This window comes from Zingiber officinale, chromosome 1B, assembly GCF_018446385.1.
Source record: "Zingiber officinale cultivar Zhangliang chromosome 1B, Zo_v1.1, whole genome shotgun sequence".
Lineage (NCBI taxonomy): Eukaryota > Viridiplantae > Streptophyta > Magnoliopsida > Zingiberales > Zingiberaceae > Zingiber > Zingiber officinale.
In genome coordinates this window covers 425,188-447,011 of record NC_055986.1, presented here as the reverse complement: position 1 = coordinate 447,011, position 21,824 = coordinate 425,188, and the positions used below count along the sequence as shown (strand labels likewise).

Here is a 21,824-nt window from a genome sequence, read left to right as displayed (position 1 = left end):
GTTGCTACTGCTTCTTCGAACGCTGAGGGATACGAGCCCCGCTGAGGAAGAACAGTTGTTGCTTCAGCGAAGGGGAAGAAGGGGTTGCGGCGCTTTAGAAGAAGTTAGGGCAGGGGAGGGAGAAGAGAAAATGGCAGGGGAGGGTGTCGTTGCTGCTTCAGCGAGGGGGAAGAAGGGGCAAAACTTGTTCGAAGGAGTTGGGGCAGGGGAGGGTGTCGTTGCTGCTTCAGTGAGGGGGAAGAAGGGGCAAAACTTGTTCGAAGGAGTTGGGGCTGGGGAGGGTGCCGTTGCTGCTTCAGCGAGGAGGGAGAAGGGGCTGCGGCGATTTCGAAGAAGTTAGGGCTAGGGAGGGAGAAGAGAAAACGGCAGGGGAGGGCTTGTTAGGGCACGCGAGGAACAAGTTTTGGCCCGAGTGGATTTCATTCGCGTCGCGGAGAGAGAGCGCTGAGGTGGAGGTGGCCACGAGGGCTGCCAACAGTGTCGCGGATATGTGTCGCGGCGAGTTGTCGCGGCAAATATCATTCCTCAAATGATTATAATGGCAATGACTAGCATTTTCCACAAGGCAAACGCTACAATGTACAATTTGACTGCTTGATTGGAACCGCTCACTTCAACTTTAAAAGTTCAAAGAACTGAAACCCAAATGCTTCCCACAACTCACATGGTCTTAAAAAAAAAAATTACAGAACCACATGAGTCGATACTGCCTAAGCAAAAAAGAATTGATGCTTACTCACCTGTCAGGCTTATGCCAATCATCTCGATTCACGCCATATCCCAACAGGGCAAGCTACATAAAAATAAAAATGATGTACAACTTGTAACTTGTAAGCCACATGACTTCTTTGCTGCGATTCCATCTTATTGTGGTGGTACAACTTAGATGTTGTAATGCAAGTCGTACAGCCTGGAGCCGACTTAATGAGAGGCATGATCATGTTTTCAACTGTCCTGGAATATTCAATGATGATCTTTGAGAAGGTTGAATGTTCTCAGACTGAGTGGAAGAATCATGTGATTCCTCAGATATCTGTATTTCCTACATTCAGCTTCCAAATTAAAACACTCTAAAGTTCAGGTTAACCCAACGTGGATACATTATGCAAGAATAGAAAATTTATAAAGCATACAATAATCCTAGACAAGCAACACATACACACCTGTGAAATGGTTGAGCTAGAGGCATTGAGAGATTTTAGCTGTGATCTAGAATGCAACCGATGCCTATGCTGCATTTGCTCAAATTGTTGCAGCTTAGATTGGAAGTCAATAACAGTATATGAAGTTCTGCCATCCTCTGTTACTTGTAGAATCTGAGAATATGGGTTTTCTGATGATGCGCGCTTTAGTTGGTCAAGACCAATAGTGTGCAATGGTACAGTTTTTAGACGGGTCCTCAGTAACTTGAACGCTGCACTTTGCTAAAGAGAAGAACCAGCAGTTATAAGCTAAAGCTCCTATAAGAAATGTGCTTATCATTTTAGGTTGCAAAGGTGGACATTCAAATGTTTTCCGCATTAAGAGATAGTTCAACGGAATGAAAGCAAGCCTATTTGTTTCTGTGTATCTGGCTCCACATAATCCTTCCGTTGCTTTTCAAGCAAACTGTGATGGTAAAACTGGACAAGGCTGGAGAATTAATAATAAAACCAACTTAATTTCAAGGATCTTTTATTTCTCAAAATTATTTTAAGGTAAACATCATCTCATCTACTCTGTGAGGTTTATATAAAATGAATATAAGGTACAGCCATCGTCGAGGACAATTATTTCGGGGCCAGCTATTGAACTCTGTGAAACTCATTGCTTGTCATATTCAAATTATCTAAATCTCCTTTCAATCATATTAAGCAAATTTTTAGTATTCTCTCTTCTAATACCTAAAACTCCAATGAACTTAAGTTTTCTAATTTGCTCAAAAACTGCATCCTAGATCTTTCTTGTGGTCAAAAATTTAGTTGGAGCGGTGTCCAAAAACATCTTTGAGGTTACTGATGACTTGACCTATTCTCTGTCAAAAATCTTAGCGCTACCTCAATTATACAAGCACACATTATATGATATACGGATTAGCAAATTTACCTGTGGCAACAACATTAAAAGACCATACAGAGTCTTCAGTAACCATGTATGTTTCCCAGGCTCAAGAAGCTGCAAAATGAAAATACATGAGCCACATCAGAAGAAACGATACATAATGGACAATAAAGTTTCTTCATTGAAAATGAGCAAGATAAGAAATTAGCACAAGATGAAGATGCAAATGGGTGGACGTAATCATTTCAAAGAGTACCAAATACAAATCCAAACAATGAAACCAGTTGCAAATTCTGAGGGAAAAAACATCTGAGCAACCATAACCTCTCATGCTCCGTTTTTTGTATATCCCGCCATAGCATGTCAAAACCTAAGAATCCCGTCAGAGACACATCCCTACTGGCAATGAGTAGAAACTTGTATAAAATGAAGGGTAAAACACCTAGATACCTAACTGTGTTGGACACACAAAAGTCCCACTCGAGTCTGATGGACATAGACCTTAATATTCCAAGGCCTTCAAATACACAAGAATGCAAGAAAACTACAATACAACTATATGCCAATTAGTACATCAAAGGACTAATTACAAGTTCCAATATGAATCATAGTTTTGATGATGGGCATGGATTGATGAAGGCATCCATGCCCATCATCAGATCATGCAAATCAGAAGTTGCATAACTAAGGTGGAATCTTAGGAAGGTTGATCCAATCTGTTGTAGGCTTCAACTTGTTTTACTAACTAAAAAGGGACCTGTATGTAAAAAGTTCATACTTCATTAAATCAAGAACTGTAGATGTTCAGATCACATCTATATTCACACGGTTTCTTCTATCGATGTAAATGAAAATTATTTAATCTGGGTAAATAGCAAGACATGGATATCTTCAAGATAATGGCTGTGTGTCACTTGAAGATTGGATGGATCCTGGATAAAGGCTATGTGCCACCAGGAAAGAGGCTATGTGCCATGAAGAGTGTGTCTCTAATTTATTTGAGCAGCTAAGCAAAGTGTAACAACTTTATTAGCATTAATTGCTCAACGAGCGGCTAAGTCAAGGTGTAACAATCTTCTTAGCAACTATCGCTCAGTGTGCTTGCTGTCGCACGAACCATTTTCTCTAAGTATGGATTGGATGTTCTCATATGGTCTATGTGACCAAACTCTCTAATAGTCTATGTGACTTACCTGAATGAACTAGTCTTAGTGACTTATCTTGGACGAGTGGGAGATGTTAGAAATGGGGATAGTGGCCCATGTTCCCCACTACACATAATGGAAATATCCATTATGCCCCTAGGGTATTTCCCTATATAAAGGGGGTCCGTCCAAGGCTCAGGGTGAGAAATCGCGATCGTGCGACGAGAGTAAGAGGTGAACATCCAAAGCGGCGGGATTTGGTTTGTGGAATTGCGGAGGGCTTTCCGATCCTGTGATCGCTCTTCCGATAGCGAGCTTCGTCATTGTCGATTGCAGATCTGCGGGAGATCGCTGTAAGTTTTTACCGCATTTAATTAATTCATCTATCATACATTTAGAACATATATTCAACACATAGACCTTAATATTCCAAGGCCTTCAAATACACAAGAATGCAAGAAAACTACAATACAACTATATGCCAATTAGTACATCAAAGGACTAATTACAAGTTCCAATATGAATCATAGTTTTGATGATGGGCATGGATTGATGAAGGCATCCATGCCCATCATCAGATCATGCAAATCAGAAGTTGCATAACTAAGGTGGAATCTTAGGAAGGTTGATCCAATCTGTTGTAGGCTTCAACTTGTTTTACTAACTAAAAAGGGACCTGTATGTAAAAAGTTCATACTTCATTAAATCAAGAACTGTAGATGTTCAGATCACATCTATATTCACACGGTTTCTTCTATCAAAAGTAAACTTGAGAGAGAATAAAAAATCAAAAAAATCAAAAAGTTGTACCATAGGCTATACATTCACACAGTTTATCAAAAAGCAAAGTTGCTCACAACAACAGCACTCAACAACAGCAGACACAAATGGAAAGGTACCTGCAATCTGATGTAAGCAAAAATTGGGGTCTCCAGCAACCGGATTAATTTGTCCAGTTGAACCAAAAATTTTGCATTTATGTCTGTTTCACCTAGTGACTGAATCACAGAACTGGCATGATTGTATGCCTTGCATGGAAAACATAAATAGTCAGAATCTCTACACAACATTTCAAGAAAAAGATACAAATGATAGTACATGCACCTGAGCTAGTAGACACAAACTAATTGTTGCCATAGGTGAATGGCACCAAGAAGAATACATTGAGATGAATAGATCCTTGCCCGAAGAATTCACCAATGATTGCTTTACAAGGGCTCGCAAATCCGCCAACTCCAATGAAGTTAGCAAAATTAAGTTTAATGCCTAAACAAAGATGCAATCAGGCTATTTTTGTTAGAAGGAAAATTTTAAGTAATTCCAAGAATGAACCCAGAATATATATACCTGAACCATAATGGATGCGAAGTCCAAGTCAGTTTCATGCTCTAGATTTGAAGAAAATTCACGGTAAACCCGCTCTGCATCCAACAGAACACAAAGTCTCCGTACAACCAAAGCCCCACGCCTGCAAACAAAGCATAATGCTTATGCTGTATAAAGGTACTAACACCAACAAGTTCTACTGTCTGCTTCTACAATGAACCCATAAGATGAAAAAAAAAAAATAGCCTCAGCTTGATGAGTGATGCATAAAACATGCAAAAAAAGAAAACAAAAAGTTTTTCCATACCTTTCAAGAAGGGCACGATCTTTTTGAAACCTACGGACTAGAAGTTCAATAAGACGGCAAAAATGTTGAGGATCTTCTGCTATGCAAGCATGAACTTCAAGTACCAAAAGAACAACCTTCCATCCAGCATAAACAACAATTTTCATCAGAAACGAAGCAAGCAGCAGCTATACTACTTGTTTACAAGCAAACAGTTATGAAGCACGTAAACAAGATAGGATTAGGTACACTGCATGGACCAACCAGGCAGTGCTTCAGACTATGCAATTCACCAATACAACGGTTGTTAAATGCAAACTTCAAAAGCAATGTGAAAGAAGAATACTTCTCAGCCCAGCAAGGAAAAACACTTTAAAACTCATAATTCATAACACAAATAACAAAAAATGTTTGTCAAAATTCCACTTCCCACTTGTGTATAAAAGAATCTTTGGTTCTTTTTCATTGTTTTTCTAGTTTAAAATTAGTGGAATATCTGAGCAGGGGTGGTCCCAAGCCCATGATAAACTCCGCCCATGATGACCAGTCCCAAGCCCGGATAAAGGAGGAGGGTTGCGTTAGGTTGCCAGCCAGCGTCAAACTATGGCAAAATTTCATGAATGAATCCATTAAACTATTGTGCTAATGCTAGGTTGTTCCCCGGAAGGAACGCGTTGCAGGGTCCGACTGTAACGTCTCGGCAAGGACCGCTACATCTCCAGAACTCGGGTGTAGTGATAAATATGCAAGAGTTCGCGTTACAGGGTCCGACTGTAACGTCTCAGCAAGGACCGCTACATCTCCATGAGAACTTGGGTGTAGTGTTAAATAGGCAAGAGTTCTCACACCATAGGTTAGATAAGAACAAATATGATAGGAAAACTAATAATCTAAGATTTGGAACATGGAACATAGGAACTCTCACTGGTAAATCAATGGAGGTAGTAGATATGATGATTAGGAGAAAAATTAATATTTTGTGTGTACAAGAGACAAAATGGACAGGTGAGAAGGCAAAGATGATAGAGAACTCGGATTTTTAGTTATGGTACACAGGAAAAAGTAAAGTAAGAAATGGAGTGGGCATTGTTGTAAATGGTTCGTTAAAAGATAAAGTTGTAGAAGTAGTTAGAAAAGGGGATAGAATTATAACCCTTAAGATAATAGTAGCGAAAGAAACTATAAACATAATTAGCATATATGCATCACAAGTAGAATTAAATAAAGCTATAAAATCAAGATTTTGGGAGGATTTAAATGAAATATTACAAATATTTCATCAAATAAAATAATTTTAATACGATGTGATCTAAATGGGCATGTCGGCGTGAAAAATGAGGAATATGAGAGAGTACATGGGAGTTATGGGTTTGGAACGAGGAATGAGGAAGGGAAAACTATATTAGATTTTGCGATAGCATATGACCTTATATTAGCTAATATGTTTTTTAAGAAAAGAGAAGAACACTTAGTCACATTCAAAAGTGGGAATAATAAATCGCAAATTGACTTTCTTATGGTTAGGAAGAAGGATAGAAAGATTTGTAAAGATTGCAAAGTCATCCCTGGAGAAAGCTTAACTACCCAACATAGGGTAGTAGTGTTGGATATACGCCTCAAACATAGTATCAATAGAAAGAAAATATATACAATTCCTAGAATTAAGTGGTGGAAGTTAAAGGATGGGAAGCAACATATATTTAAGGAGAAGGTAGAAGTACAAGCATTAGGTGAAATATACGATGACTCTAATACAACATGGGATAAGATGGTATCAAAGTTGAAAATAGTAGCTAAGAGTGTCCTCGGTGAGTCAAAGGGGCATGTCTAAGTAAAGAATCTTGGTAGTGGAATGAGAAAGTACAAGAGAAAGTGAAGGAAAAACGAATAGCTTATAAGGAATTATATATTTGTAAGAATGAGGAAAACTTAAAAAAATATACAATAGCCAAGAAAGAAGCTAAGAAAGTAGTGAGTGAAGCAAAAAATGAAACTTTTGAACGGTTATATCAAAAATTGGATACAAAAGAAGGGGAAAGAGACATTTATAGAATAGCTAAAGTGAGAGAAAGGAAAACAAGAGATCTTAGCCAAATAAAATGTATTAAAGATGAATGTAATAGGGTATTAGTAAATGATGGAGAAATAAAAGAGCGGTGGAAGAGGTATTTTCATCAACTTTTTAATGAAGGTTTAGGTGACCAACTTAACTTAGGTAATTTAATTAGGTCAAATGAGCATAGAAATTTTAATTTTTATCGTAGAATTCAAACTTCAGAAATAAAACAAACTTTAAATGAGATGCACAATGGAAAAGCCGTTGGATCAGATGATATTCCGATAGAGGTATAGAAGTGTTTAGGAAAATAAGGTATTGAATGACTTACAAAATTATTTAACATGATATTGAAAACGAAAAGAATATACTCTAGGTCCCTTATATAAGAATAAAGGAGACGTACAAAATTATGGAAACTATAGAGGTATTAAACTAATGAGTCCTACCATAAAACTTTGGGAAAAAGTAATAGAAAAAAGATTAAGGAGACCATGGTGACTGAAAATCAATTTGGGTGCCTGGAAGGTCGACAATAGAAGCTATACATCTTAGACAATTAATTGAAAAATATCGAGAGCAAAGACAAGATCTACACATGGTATTCATCGACTTAGAAAAGGCATATGATAGAGTCCCAAGAGAAATTATATGGAGAATTTTAAAAAGAGAGGTGTTAGCGTAACATATATTGAACTAATTAAGGATATGTATGAGGATGTAACGACCAGTAAAACTTCAGACGGAGTAACTGAAGCATTTCCAATAAAGATAGGGTTACATCAAGGATCAACTCTAAGTCCCTATCCTTTTACATTAATTATGGACGAACTCACCGTACACATTCAAGACACAGTACCGTGGTGCATGTTGTTTGCAGATGATATTATTTTGGTAGATGAGACACGTGAAGGAGTAAATGCTAAGCTAGAATCTTGGAGGAAACACTAGAAGGGAAAGGTTTTAAGCTTAGTAGATTAAAGACGGAATATATGGAATTTAAGTTTAGCAATATTAGAAGTAATGAAACAATTGTTAAGATAGGAGAGGACGAGTTGCCTGGAACCGAGAAATTTAAATATTTAGATCATTTTTACAAATGATGGAGGGATCGAGAGAGATGTCTTACATAGAATACAAGCAGGATGGGTGAAATGGAGGAGCGTCGAGTGTTTTATGACCGTAAAGTACCTCTTAAACTTAAAGGTAAGTTCTATAAAAGCAGTTAGACTGCTATGTTATATGGAGTTGAATGTGCACATGAGCAGAAGATGAGAGTTGCAGAGATGAGGATGTTAAGGTGGATGTGTGGACATACGAGGATAGACAAAATAAGAAATGAGAGCATTAGAGAGAAAGTAGGAGTTGCATCTATTGAGGAAAAACTCAGAGAGACACGTTTAAGATGGTACGGACATGTACTTAGACGACCAATAAATGCTCCAGTTAGGCGATGTGAAACTATGATAAACATGCATATAAAACGAGGAAGAGGAAGACCAAAAAAGACTTGGTTAGCAACAATAAAACAAGATAAAATTTATTTAAATATAGATGATGATATAATAGGAGATAGAGCTCAATGGCGTAAAAGGATTCATACAGCCGACCCTACTTAGTGGGAAAAGGCTTGGTTGTTGTTGTTGTTGTTGTTGTATCTGAGCAGGGGTGGAACACATACATGATTGGATGATTAGCAATAGGACTTGGAAAAGTGTAATCAAGCCGAGTCGAGCCAAACTCTTGAATGTTTGAGTTTGACTCGTTTATAATCGAGCCGAGCTCGAATTTTATTTAATGAATATATTCATGGCTCACGAGCTTATTCAAGCTTTTATCAAGCCTAAACGAACTTAATAAATATAAATTATAAATTTAAATATTCATTAAAAACTGAATTATATATTCAGAGAAAATTATAATATTCTTATTAAAATTTATAATTTTATTTTAATAAATAAATTTAATGCATTTGTCTATATTTTTCATAAGTAGAGTGTAAAATCTATAAATTCAATATCAAAACTATTATTTTTTTATTTAAAAGTTGATTCATAAAGCTTACTAACGAATATGTTCACCAGCTAACGAACCGAGTATTGTAAAGCTTGAACTTGGCTTGTTCATCTTAACGAGCCTTATTAAACGAGCTTTTATCGAATCGAACTTCGAATAGCTCATGAGCGGCTTGGTTCGTTTACACCCCTAGGAAAAACAAAGAAAATATACATTCTTGAGACAGTTGTGGTGATATATTAAGAAAAGATCTTATTTTCATACAGATGTAATTCACACTAGAGAATTTCATCAATGATAATATTGACTAAAGAGAATCTTCAAGAATTACCCCGTTAGAAGAATCTGAAAGAGCATTCATTAGAGAGTCAAAGGTGTAATTCAAGTACGAAATAACCTGTCCAAGAAAAATGAAAGAATATAGTCCCTCCACACTAAAGCTATTATACATCTTGCAGAATGCAATCACAAGTCTAAATTCAAAAAACAATATTGAGAAAGAACAAGACAAGGAGTCAATGAATAAGTGAAAATACAAGACAGTAAACATTTTTAACATATTTTCGTTTCTAATTGAATGCATGAAGAAACACATTACCACGTTTTAAATAGAAGACTTGATCTGCAATACATATACAAATAATCTTATGACTAGATAATCCATAACCTAGAATTCAAATTTGGTCTAGATATTACGATATGGAGAGAAGGAAAATTCATTCCATTAGATTTTGATTGGATCAACATCTGGCCAAAAATCAATCCACTGATGGACTGTGAATCCACCCTTTGAGCAATGGACAAAATATGGAACTCTCGTGCAATCCATCACTTCAATGATTCATCCTCCAAAGTAAATGAAGCATAACTAGTATAAAAAAACAAAATGGCATAACAGAGATAGTATTATGATATTGAATTTCAAATTAATTCCAATTCTAGACAACTCCTTTTCCATAATTATTCTTAATTTAGGAATTGATTGATAGTTCAAATCATATACAATGGATGGTTTTTAAGGAATCTATGTCAATCTTTCATTTTAAGAAATTAAAATATGTACTCCTTACCTACTGTCAAGTGTATTTCATGATCAATAATGATCAAATCTATTGTTAATTGCCAAACCTAGCACTATCATGTAGCCACAAATGGCATTCCCTCTAGTGAATAAGCATGACATGGAATTGTAATAAAATAATAATAACAACAACAACAATAATAATAATAACAATAATATGAAAAACATGGCATACTTTTTAGTTGAGTTCTAAGAATAACATGTCAAAATTTTAATCAAAAATACCAACTGTTGAACCAATGTGGCATGTTGACCTGATGTGGATATTATCATCAACAGTTGAAGGCAAGATATGGTAAATTAGATTTGTAAAAAGGCATGAATAAAATTGCTAAAACTAACGCACAAGACCATATATTTCATCACGACCTTACAGCTATGGATGTCTAAGTTAAAACATGCCTTTCTATGACAATATGACATGATTTGTACACAATCATTAATAAAAAGAGGCGTGAATAAATTTGCTAAAATGAAAGCACAAAACCATATTATTTCATCACTACCTTCAAGATAATGGATGTGTAAGTTAAAATTTGTCTTTGTATGAAATGATTTGTACAAAATCATTAATAAAAAGAATATTTGTCCAATCCAATTATACAGAGAAAGCAGCAGATCAAATTTTCAAACAGATTCCGTGCAATATGGTAAAAAAAAAGTACCTTGAATTGAATCAAATCTCAACATCCAGGAGATAACCAAGAACCTGATAATTGTTTGGGTATATAAAAGTTCAAAGAATGATTGCCAAGAACAGGTTTACACATCAAAAGGAAGGCTCTATCATTAGAAGTTAATAGACAATATTAATATAACACCAGTGCTAGTTCAACCTAGTTCACAGTGGTAATTTGCTAGACCATTCTTTTCTAAATTATGTTGATGGAGGGAAGGAGGAGGTTGATTAGTATAACCAAATGCAGAAGTTAGTATACTCATAAGTCGTGAACATATGCAACTCTTCACACAATACTTAAATAAACAAAGCAAAGCAATCATTTTTGTTAGAATTGCTGCAGATACAGATTAGTAAACTATCAACCAGATACCTCATTTCTATGCCGAACCAAAAGCTTTGAAATCCATTGTAATGCTTCGATTCGAGTTGCTTCCCATTCACTTGTTAGCTCTCTGACCAAAGAAAAAGGAAAAACAGTGATTTCAGAAAATAATACCATGTTCTTAGGCCAATGATGATCCACACTTTTTGGACGTCTCTGCAGAGAAGAATGCAGATTACTTGTATAAAGTTCAAAACAAACAATTATACTGCACATCTTTCACATTGATTTAGAGGCATGAGAGCTAAATCAACATTTTCTAGATACAAAAGTAATCACTTGATTCCCAAGTGCTGAAGGATAAAAAGAACGAACCTCCTTGCAATAGAGAGAATAGCATCTATATTGAATCCATCAGTTGGATCAGCATGCATGCCACGAAGCTCCTCATTGGTTTCACGGGCAACCTAATCATAAAAAAGGCAAACTATAACATGATACATCATGAGAAGGTGTATGAAGATGCCCAAATTGTGCATTCTACTCACCACTCTTATCTTTTCCTCTCTATCAGATATGCAAGGTAATATGGCTCCAAGAATTTCTGCATAGTAAGGCTTCCCTACCAAGTTTTACAAACTCATTTATCTGAAGAATAGGATATTTATAGTGTTAGCAATCAATTATACTAAAATATAGCGAGGCTATAGAGAAGATGGGCCTTCAGAATATATACTTGACTAGAAAATTTTAGAGAAAACACCATTATGTATGCCAACAACCCAAAAGGATGATGATGTCAATTGCATAACATTTAAGTAAACTAATAAGATAGCATACCCATGTGATAGCTGTCAATCGTGTAAATTCATCAGGAGAACCAGCCCTCTGGACTAATATTTCAGCCATACGACCATAGTCTACATTCTTCATAATAAAAAACCTCAAATTAGGAAAATAATAGAATAGTTACAACCACCAAACGTTGATCTAGACCTGACAATTTCAAGAGTACTTCCAAATAGAAATAGAATATCAAACAATCTTGCAGTTGCACAACTAGCTAATTTAATTGAAGCTTACAGGAGAATTTTTTATTTCTTGGAGAAACTCAGATAGTGCAGAATCTGCTTGTTGTCGTATTTCATGGCTGGAGTCACTTAACATGTTGAACAAACCTGTGAAAGAATAATCACTGTATGTGATCACGCCAACACAACTCAAATACAAAAGTTGCTTTGGTTTTTAAGCTAAATTACCATCAAGAAAATCTGGAAGAAAGCCAAGCATATCAATATCCGGAACACTGTCCAATACAGTTATCCATCCAACCAAAAATTGTCGCACATAAGGATTGAGTACATTCATGAGCGCCCTTAGTAGTGGTATAAATTCTTCTATACTTTAAAAGGAAAATAATAGTTAATCATGTTGACATATTTCACAACCATACGTACAACAACAAAGAAAACTAAAAATAGATAGGTCCAAATGACACACCTGAATTGATCACTCTCGGTCACAATATCCTTGGGAGTGCATTAACTTATCAGAAAACCATCCACATCTACCAATTGCTTATAGAACAAACTCGTTAAATTTAACACTTACCTTTATGAGACGATCTAAAAGATGAGCCGCACTCTGCACACTGGGATCTGAGTCCGCTGAAAGTTTACAGAGTGCATCAAATATCTTATTAAAGAATACTATAAAATCACCTCTAACAACCTGCACAATGATATAATAATAGAAGTAACCATTACTGCAGACCGTTAATGAAAAAGAAAACTAAAAAAAAAATTATGAGGCGGGCAAAACAAGTGTGCCCATAATCACCTTTGCAATATTATACAATGCTTCACAAGCATGATATCGAACTCTACTGTCTTGGTCAGCAAAAGATTTAAGAACTGGTGGTACAATTTGCTTTGATATTATCCGAAAGAATATGTTAGCAAAATGTTCATGTAACATATACCAGTTAAAAAAAATTCCAATTATAAAAATGTAACATGCAAGTCTTACTGTCAGATGCTGAGCAGCGTCTGTTCCCAAACCAACAGTAACTGCTGCAAGCCCTATTAACCCGCCCTGCAAGTAAAAACAGAACCTGTGTTTCTATGTGTTCACGCAGCATAAACAAGTAGACTTTCCAAGTCTGGAGGAAAGGCTTTCTGATTCCATAGAAATAAGATGTCCTGATTGCCTAAATAATAATGACCTGACCTTCCTATGATTCGCCTGCGGTGAGCCAGCAAATTCTGAGATCAGCAGGTTGATCACAGCCGAAATCTTATCATGCTCCCCAGAAAGTGCCAGCTGTTTGATGATACCTTCAATCTGCGGTCTCGAAATATTTGAATATGACCAAATCCATTATTCACAACCAATCAGGAATCCTCTTCCCGAAAAGTGCGGAAAGCATCGGGATCGGCCTAGAATACCTCAAGAGCAGCATTCTTTCGCTTCTCGTAGAGCTTGTCCGCGAGGTTACGGAAGACGCTGGCGGGGATCAACGACAAGGCGTCAGCCATGTCGTCGAAGATCTCGACGGACTCGGATCAGAGAAGGGAACTAAACTTGGGCCAACCTAATGCTCGACGAATCAGGACATGGCGGAGGGAGGGAATCAGCTCTTATCGAGTGCAGAACTTTCGATGGGGGATCGGGAGAGAACCCTAACCGGAGTGGGAATGGAACGGAGCGAGAAAGAGGAAAACGACCGTTCTTCGTTTCTGTTTTAATTTCTAATTGAGAGCTGTTTTTTCATAAAATTTTCACTTTAATCCCTGAAATGTATAAACAAAATTCTACATTTTATGAAAACATCCCATTACTTTCCAACTTTATTTTTAACTTTTTATCTTCCAAATTTCTTTCTTTTATTTATTTCTAATGGATATTAAATCTCTTTTATCGGAAAAAAGGGAGTAAATTTAAGACTAAACAATAATTTTTTATTTTGGAATTTTTAAATTCTTTTCTGTGAATCAAATAAAAAATATAATATTAAAAGAAAGTCAAGGAAATTGTCATACGTTATCAAGAAAAAGGAAAAAAAAATAGCAAAATGACTAGGGAGTGATAATTAACTCTTTAATGTGATTCATAAGCCCATTTTATAAATGAACTCTCAATTTTAAAAGGAAACAACAACAATTTTTCATTTGGTTCTTAATCAAGACAAGTTTGTTAAGTGTTGGATAAGGCCGGTTGAAATACCATAATAAATTAATAAATAAATAATTTAAAAAAATGTGTTTTCTTCCATTAAGCGTCTCACCTTTTTTATTATATGTATTACATATTAACTTTTTTATTACTATTACATATTAATATATATATATATATATATAATTTTAATATATATATATATATATTATATTAATTTTTATTTATATTAATTTATATTTATATTGAATTAATTTGGTATTAAATTAATTTGATAATTTAATTGATATTGATTGTAGTGTGTCACACTGTATTTAGATAGATTTCAATATCAGTCCTTCCCTTCAAGTAATTTTTTTTTAATGAAAAATAAATAAACTTAACAATAATGTACTCTTCGCTTCTTGTTGACTTGGCATGCATGCATATTAATTACTTAGATAGTAAGAAAGAATTCAAACTGTTTAACACAATCAAAATCATGTCCGACAAATGCTCTTAAATGTTGTCTCACATTATAATTAGGACATTTTTTTTAGTAATACTAAATGATTAGAATTAGAGCGGTAAATAAGTCTAGCCAAATCGAATCGAGTTGAATTTTGAGGTGTTCAAATTTATTTGATAAACTAACTAAGTCAAGCAAAGTCGAGCTTAAAATGAACAAAACTTTTGAAATGAGTGTTCAAGCTTGGCTTGGTTTATTTTTTATGAATTTGAGCTTGTTTGAAACTTGGCTTGAGCTTGATTAATTTAGATATTATCAAACTCTCAATTCAAGCTTGGCTTAAGCTTTGTTCGAGTTTGGCTTGAGGTTGGTTCAAGCTTTGGTTCGTTTAGATGTTATCAAGTTCTCAATTCAAGTTTGTTTGATTGTTTGAAATTTTTAGTTGTTTGATTGATTATTGAATTTGATAATTTAAATTATTTTATTTATTTTATTATTTATTTAGCATATTGAAAAGAGATTTATTAATGAATATAATTCGTGAGCATTGTTCATTAACGTTGTTCACGAACGTTGTTCACTAACATTGTTCATGAACATAATTTACGAACGTTGTTCACGAATATTGTTCGCGAACGTTGTTCACGAACATTGTTCACGAACATTGTTCATGAACGTTAACGAGCTGAAAATATATGTGTTCAAGCTTGTTTGTTTAACTTAACGAGTTGTTCAAGTTTGCTTGTTTAATTAATCTTATGTATATTGAACGAACATAAACAAGCTCTTACCAAGCCGAACACCAAGTTTGTTCACGAACGCTTTGCTCATTTACAGTCCTAGCTAGAATCTGACCAGCTAGAATACATTTTATAAGTCATTATATAGGACATTTTAGTAATATCATATTTATATATTAATTGCATGTATACATTACAATTCATTTCTAGCTAGCCAGATTCTGGCCAACAAGATTTACTATTTTTATGTATATCAAACTTGATTATAAGTTGTTTGAGTTTGGTGAAAGAAGTTCTACCAAACTTCAATTTCAAAGTGACCCACATTTCCATGGAAAAGTTATATTTTTACTCACATCATATAATATAATGTGAGTAATTGTGTTCTTTCTCCTTCAAATATCAAAACCCTAACAATCCCTATGATATTAGCTTGTCCATGACATGCTTAAGAACACACTAAATTCTCTAAACCCTAAAATCATAAAACTCTAAACCATCAATTAAAGAGAATGAAACAAAAATATATTTTTTTCAAAATGATAAATACATGCATGTATCCAGATGTAAGCAAAAGTTTTCCCTTAGAACATCCACAATGACTAGGGATATTTCTCCCAAGTATTTGTGGCTCCCACTTCTATATCATTTTTCAAATATCTCAACTTTCACAATGAAATATCTCATCAATCAAATATTTATGGGTCTCACCCATCAAATATTCACTCTCAAATATCTTCAATTCTACAATCAAATATCTCACCAACCAAATATTTATGGGGTCCATGACCATTTAATTAACTTACATTTAATTTTAAGAAAAAATATAATAGAAGATATATAAATTTAAGTTCATACAAATACCAATATTTTATAAATTTAAAATTGAAATATAGGGATACAAATCATACTAAAATAATAAAATACATAACGATAAACTACAATTAATAAAATAAACATGCGACGGATAAAATAAACCATAGAAATTAACTACATATTCAATTTTTTCTTCAGTTGTTCACATATCGCTAGATGATTTTGAAGTTGTTCATTTGTCATGCATCCTGTGTCCATTACGAGGAGTTGATGTACTTTTTTATTGTTATTATACTCTTCCAAATGTACAATTGATTGTTGCATAGCCTGATTCAATTCATCAATTAGACCTACTCTTTCTTTGCATTTCCTCTTTGCTGCCTTCTGTCCCATTGGACAAGATCGGATTTCTCTATCATCTATTTCAGCAGTTGTGTTAGGATTAGAAGAGTCAGTATGTGCACCTTATAATTCTGATGTTCTTGCTTTTTTTGTAACTCGTCGCTCTAAGCATTGAGGAGTATACATCAGACTATCTTTCAAGATTCTCCACACATGCTCATATTGGAAAGTAGTTTTAAAAGTACTATTGTATTCTTCATGAGCTCGCACCATCAAATCCTCGTCACTCCATCCGCTTGGTCGATCATTATACCATTTATTATAGATTCCATTGTATCCATTTACGATCATTTTCAACGAAGCCCAATGTGATTTTGCTTTCTCTGTAGTTCTCTTTTTAGCTCCCTTAGCTCGATTGGTATTGAAGTATGACACATCTCGTTTCCAAAATGACTCATCCTTTTGTGCATTACCAACTATTGAATCTTCATTCATAATTGTGTAGGCCGCTGTAAGGAGCTTATCATCTGCTACTGCCCATACTGTTCGCTTACTATAATTTTCATCTGATTCGTTGCCCATCTCTGGTGTTTGATTGAGAATAATATCATCGAACCCTATTTTAGATGAGAATAGAGGAAATTGTGAATTGGGGGCTGCATAAGGTGTACCTTTATCACTGTCAGTTGCATCGATACTAGCTCTTCTCGATTCATTTGATTGAATCTATGGTGATTGAAGCAGATTAATTTCATGAGATGGGCTTGCATGAATTACTGATTACTCTGCCAATATTCTGGAGGATATGTATAAAACGGAGATCTAGGGGCGCCACTCAAAAAATTTAGATCTTTGGAAATTATGGTAATATGGTGGTGAGTATAGAAAAGGTTGGAAATTTGGTGGATGTTGAGTGGGAAATGGAAATTTAGGATTGAAGAAATTAGGACGGATTGAAGAACTTTCTTCACTAGAATTTTCGTCGATATTTGGAGAGTTTAACAAATCTCTAAAATAATTATCAGAATTTTTATCCATCTCTCTCTAAATTTTTGGTAGACAATGGGTACGAAAATGATAAAAATAGATAAAAGAAATGATGTATATATAGGGAGAAATTGAACATTACCCAACGTTCGAAAAAATGAACGTTTCTTTCCAACGTTCGAAAAAATGAACGTTTCTTTCCAACGTTCGAAAAAATGAACGTTTCTTTCCAACGTTTATTTTTTCGAACGTTTGATTTGTTTTTCATTTTTTAATTTTCTCAATTTAATTAAATTAAATTAAAAAAAAAAAAAAAAACAGTGGCAATCCAACATTTTGATAGGTCCCACAAGAGGAAAGCACAAATTATGCCCGATGACTTCCAATCATCTCTCAAATATCCCCCACAATGAATAATATTTGAGAGGGAGGATATTTAAAAAAATATCTTCTCCAAATATCTCCCATTGAAAATGATCTTAGTGGTATTCTAAAAATCACAACTCATCATCAAAGTAAACCTAGACGGTAAATTTATTTTACCACATCAAAAGTTATATATATACATGAGGACTAGATATTAATATAACCTATACAAATTTGATAACAATCTAATTTTTTATTTTAAAATCATTTTTTTTATTAAAATAAAAAATGTAAGCCACCCAATGATAATAGATTTAAAAATAAAGTTGTATTTTTTAATTCAACGATTCCCTAACAGGCTAACCTGAAGAATGAAAGGAGGTCAGACAAACTCTGCCTTCGCTTTAAATAACCACTAAAAACATCCAAATGCCGAAATAAAACCATTCTGTACTAATCACCAATTAATGTCGCCGTACCTTCGCATCGCTGCATGTTCTTCTCGAATTCTGTAACTGCAACCTGAAATGACAGCTGCTTTATTAAATACAACCCCCTAAAAGTTACGTGTAATTAATCATTCGGCACCAATTACATCCCATGATTCTAATTAAATCGATGGAAAATTATGCGTAATTAATCATTTGGCACCAATTACATCTATGAGTGTGATATTGCTAATCCCCCTCTCTCTCTCTCTCGATGCTTTTCTCTCCTGCGACAGGAATGTGATTGAGGGTGACATTGGAGATATGGATGTTGGCCTCCGTTCGGCCAAAACCATCTTAGAAAACTGTGCAACTGATGCGGCATATTGACCTTGAGATTTGACAAGCAACCATGTTCATCGTTGTCAACTCAAATGTATATTCTACGTGCCCTGCTGCAGCAGCAGCACTCGACAGAAACCAATGGCTCATGCGTATATTCCATGCGCACAGATTAAACAGATCATGAAGGTAAGCTTCACCGTGCGTGCATGATGCATAACTTCCATTTCGAAACTACGTACGTAGAAATCACAGATGCAGCTACAAGAAATTGCACGTCCAGAACATGCGTATCAGTTCTTCTTCTTCTTCTTCCATCTCTAACTAAATTAATCATTCGAACTAGACATGCACGCTTAGGGAAAAAAAAAACGATTTTAAGCTTGGTGCAAGTTGGTGGACAAGACCTCGAAGAAGTCCGGGTACTGGATGATGTCCTCAAGAAGCCCCTGAGGGATCATCGGAAAGTTGTCGGCGTCGCACCAGCTGGAAGAATTACCGACCGCGCCTGGAGTGTAATTGAGAGCGGAGGTTTGGTCCTCTCGCTCTGTATTGATAGGCATCTGCGCCTGATAAATCTTCTTGCGGTCGAGGGAATGATCCGGTACGGTTTTTTCGATCTGCTTGCTCTGTTGCCGGAAGCCGTTGACGATCTCCTGGAGGAGGCCGGAGTCGGCCGGCTCCGTGCGGAAGAAGTCGCCTTCGTCGGCGAGGAGTTCGGTAGCGGCGGCGGCGGTTGATGATGAAGAAGAAGTGGTGGCGGTCCAACTCGGAGCGGGAGGGGCGTCGAACGGATTGGCGGAATGGGGGAGAAAATTAGGGTTTGGGAGAGAGGCGGGGAGGGAGCAAGAAGGGCAGGCGTTAAAATTAGGGATCGAATGGTTCGCGAGACCGCGAAGAAAAAGGGGATGGTGGTGGTGATGCGGAGCGTTGGGCCACGGCCAATCGGAGGAGTGGAGGACGGCGGCGGCGGAGGGAGGCTGGGCGGCGACGGGGGAGGACATCGGAGGGTAGTGGAAGTTGGTGCGGGCCTTGAGGCCGCGCATGGCGCGGGCGGCGACGTCGTAGGCGCAGGCGGCCTGCTCCGCCGTGTCGAAGGTGCCGAGCCAGCGGCGCTCCTTCGACTGCGGGTCGCGGATCTCCGCAGCGTAGCGCCCCCACGGGCGACGGCGGACGCCGCGGTAGCGCGTGACATCCTTGCTCCCGGCAGTCGCTCGCTTGCTGCTGGCGGCGGCTGTCCGTTGATGAGGATGACCGCCGTTGCCGTCTTCCATATCGCCGTCGACGTCGCAGTCTTCCTCCTCCGCGGAGTAAATAAGACAAAAGGAGGGTGGGCGGCAGCAGCGGAGGTTCGTTGGGTATTTATAGAGGGGAATTGAATTGGGATCGGAGTGGAGGACCCACTCGCGAAATTAATGATAAATAATTAGGGAATTGATTCCCACTTAACGGCTCTAATAGTTAATAATCCACAAGGAAAACGTAGACTTCTTGCATGCTGCTACTGAAAACCGCCGGATTAGACCGGTAGAGTTCCAGTAATTAATTCATATCATCAATTAATTAATTATAATTAAAACAGTTGACCAATAAAAATTATATATATATAAAAATGATAAATCGACGTTTGTGTGTGAGGGAGTGAGCATGCGGTACCGCGTTTTGCATGGGACAAAGGCGTGATACTGAGATTACGTTTCCCAACGAAGGCCGGCCAGTCCTTTCCCTTCTCATCAATTCCATGTAAAACAAGCGAAAACATCCAAACTCCCAACTCATTATATATAACAAGCGAAGAGACCCTTGCATGCATGCAACCATGCACGCTTCTGTAATAGCTATTCTGCAATTCTCCCTTGCAATAGGTTTAGGTTTGACCTTTCGGCTTAGGTCACAAGGTTATGTCTCCTCGCCCGGTCATGCGTTGTATATATATAATTGTTATATACAGTGTACATATTAATACGATGAGGAATGAATATGTATGTGCTTGTATATAATGCAGGCCAGCTAAGAGCTCTCACCATCAGAGTAATTACACGACGTCTATTTCCGAGATTAAAATGTCTCAAAGGGGAAGAGTAGTTGGCGTTTGATTGATGGGGCTTGGTTGTGTGTGGAAACTAGGCTTAATGAGCGATCGAGTTAATTGATATTACTGTTCCTCTCAGAAAAGAAGGCAGAGAGAGAATTCTCTCGGTTCCCATGCCATGCCGAGAGAGAGAGAAGGGTGTGCGACAGTTCTGCTAGTGCATGACTATGATTTAGAATGATTACACTGGTGGCGACCAGAGATTGTTCCCTGCTGGTCTCAAGAGATGTTCTTTTAAGTGGGTATATGTAGAACGGTATTTAAGTGGGGAAGAAGGATTAGGAAGAGCAAGTGCGTGTGAGTTGGGTTCTGCAGCAGATGGACTTGCATTATTCATGCTCTGCTCCGTTTTGCTCTGCTGAACATGTATGGATGCTGTGACCAGTTGGGTGCATTAATTTTGCTTCCTTGTTGTGTTGGGCAGGGTTTGGAAACCAAGGATTTGTCACATGGACTTGTCTCTCGTAGGCTGTGTTGTAGGATTGGCTTCTACATCAATAGGCAAACGGAATGGAATTAAACAATCCTACATGCATGTCCTTTGTGCCTGCGTGTATAATATACTACAATTTATTACATAGATAATATATTCTCTTCGACAGTTTCCTAAAAACGCAAGAGGTCTCGATCATAATAATTCTAGTTTGTTCAAAGAGAGGGTGAGGGGAAAAAAAAGAAAAGGCTGAGTGGCGCAAAGGGTACGAAGTACAAACAATGGAGAAGATGTTATAAGCAAAGGGAAGAATGCTGCATTCGATGCATCCCATGAGAAGATATGATAGATGGGAAAAGGTTCAAAAAAGTGATATTGAGAGATCATCTACCAAGTAGAGTGCTAAATCTTATTGGAGCAAATGTTAAATGTTAACCATATATTGGAGTAACCAGCTATCAGCTATGTTATTAGAAACTTGTCATATTATATCATTTGCACTAATTTGGGAGAGGAGTAGATTTGATGAGTGCAAAAAAGAGAAGAAAGTAAAAAAATCAAAAGGTTCTTGTCTTCACCTCATCCACACAACTATCCTCAAGATTGTTGCTGCTCGCCCTTCATCACTGCGATATTTCTATCGGGGTAAACAAGGGAGAGTTCCTTAAAACGGTAACTGTCCCCTTGGCAAATTTCATCGTT

The 21,824-nt window shown here is 36.6% G+C and overlaps 1 pseudogene; it reads right to left on the bottom strand.

The window, feature by feature from the left end:
- Positions 1–530: 530 nt before the first annotated feature.
- LOC122045770 lies at positions 531–13,688 on the bottom strand (annotated as a pseudogene).
- Positions 13,689–21,824: the final 8,136 nt, after the last annotated feature.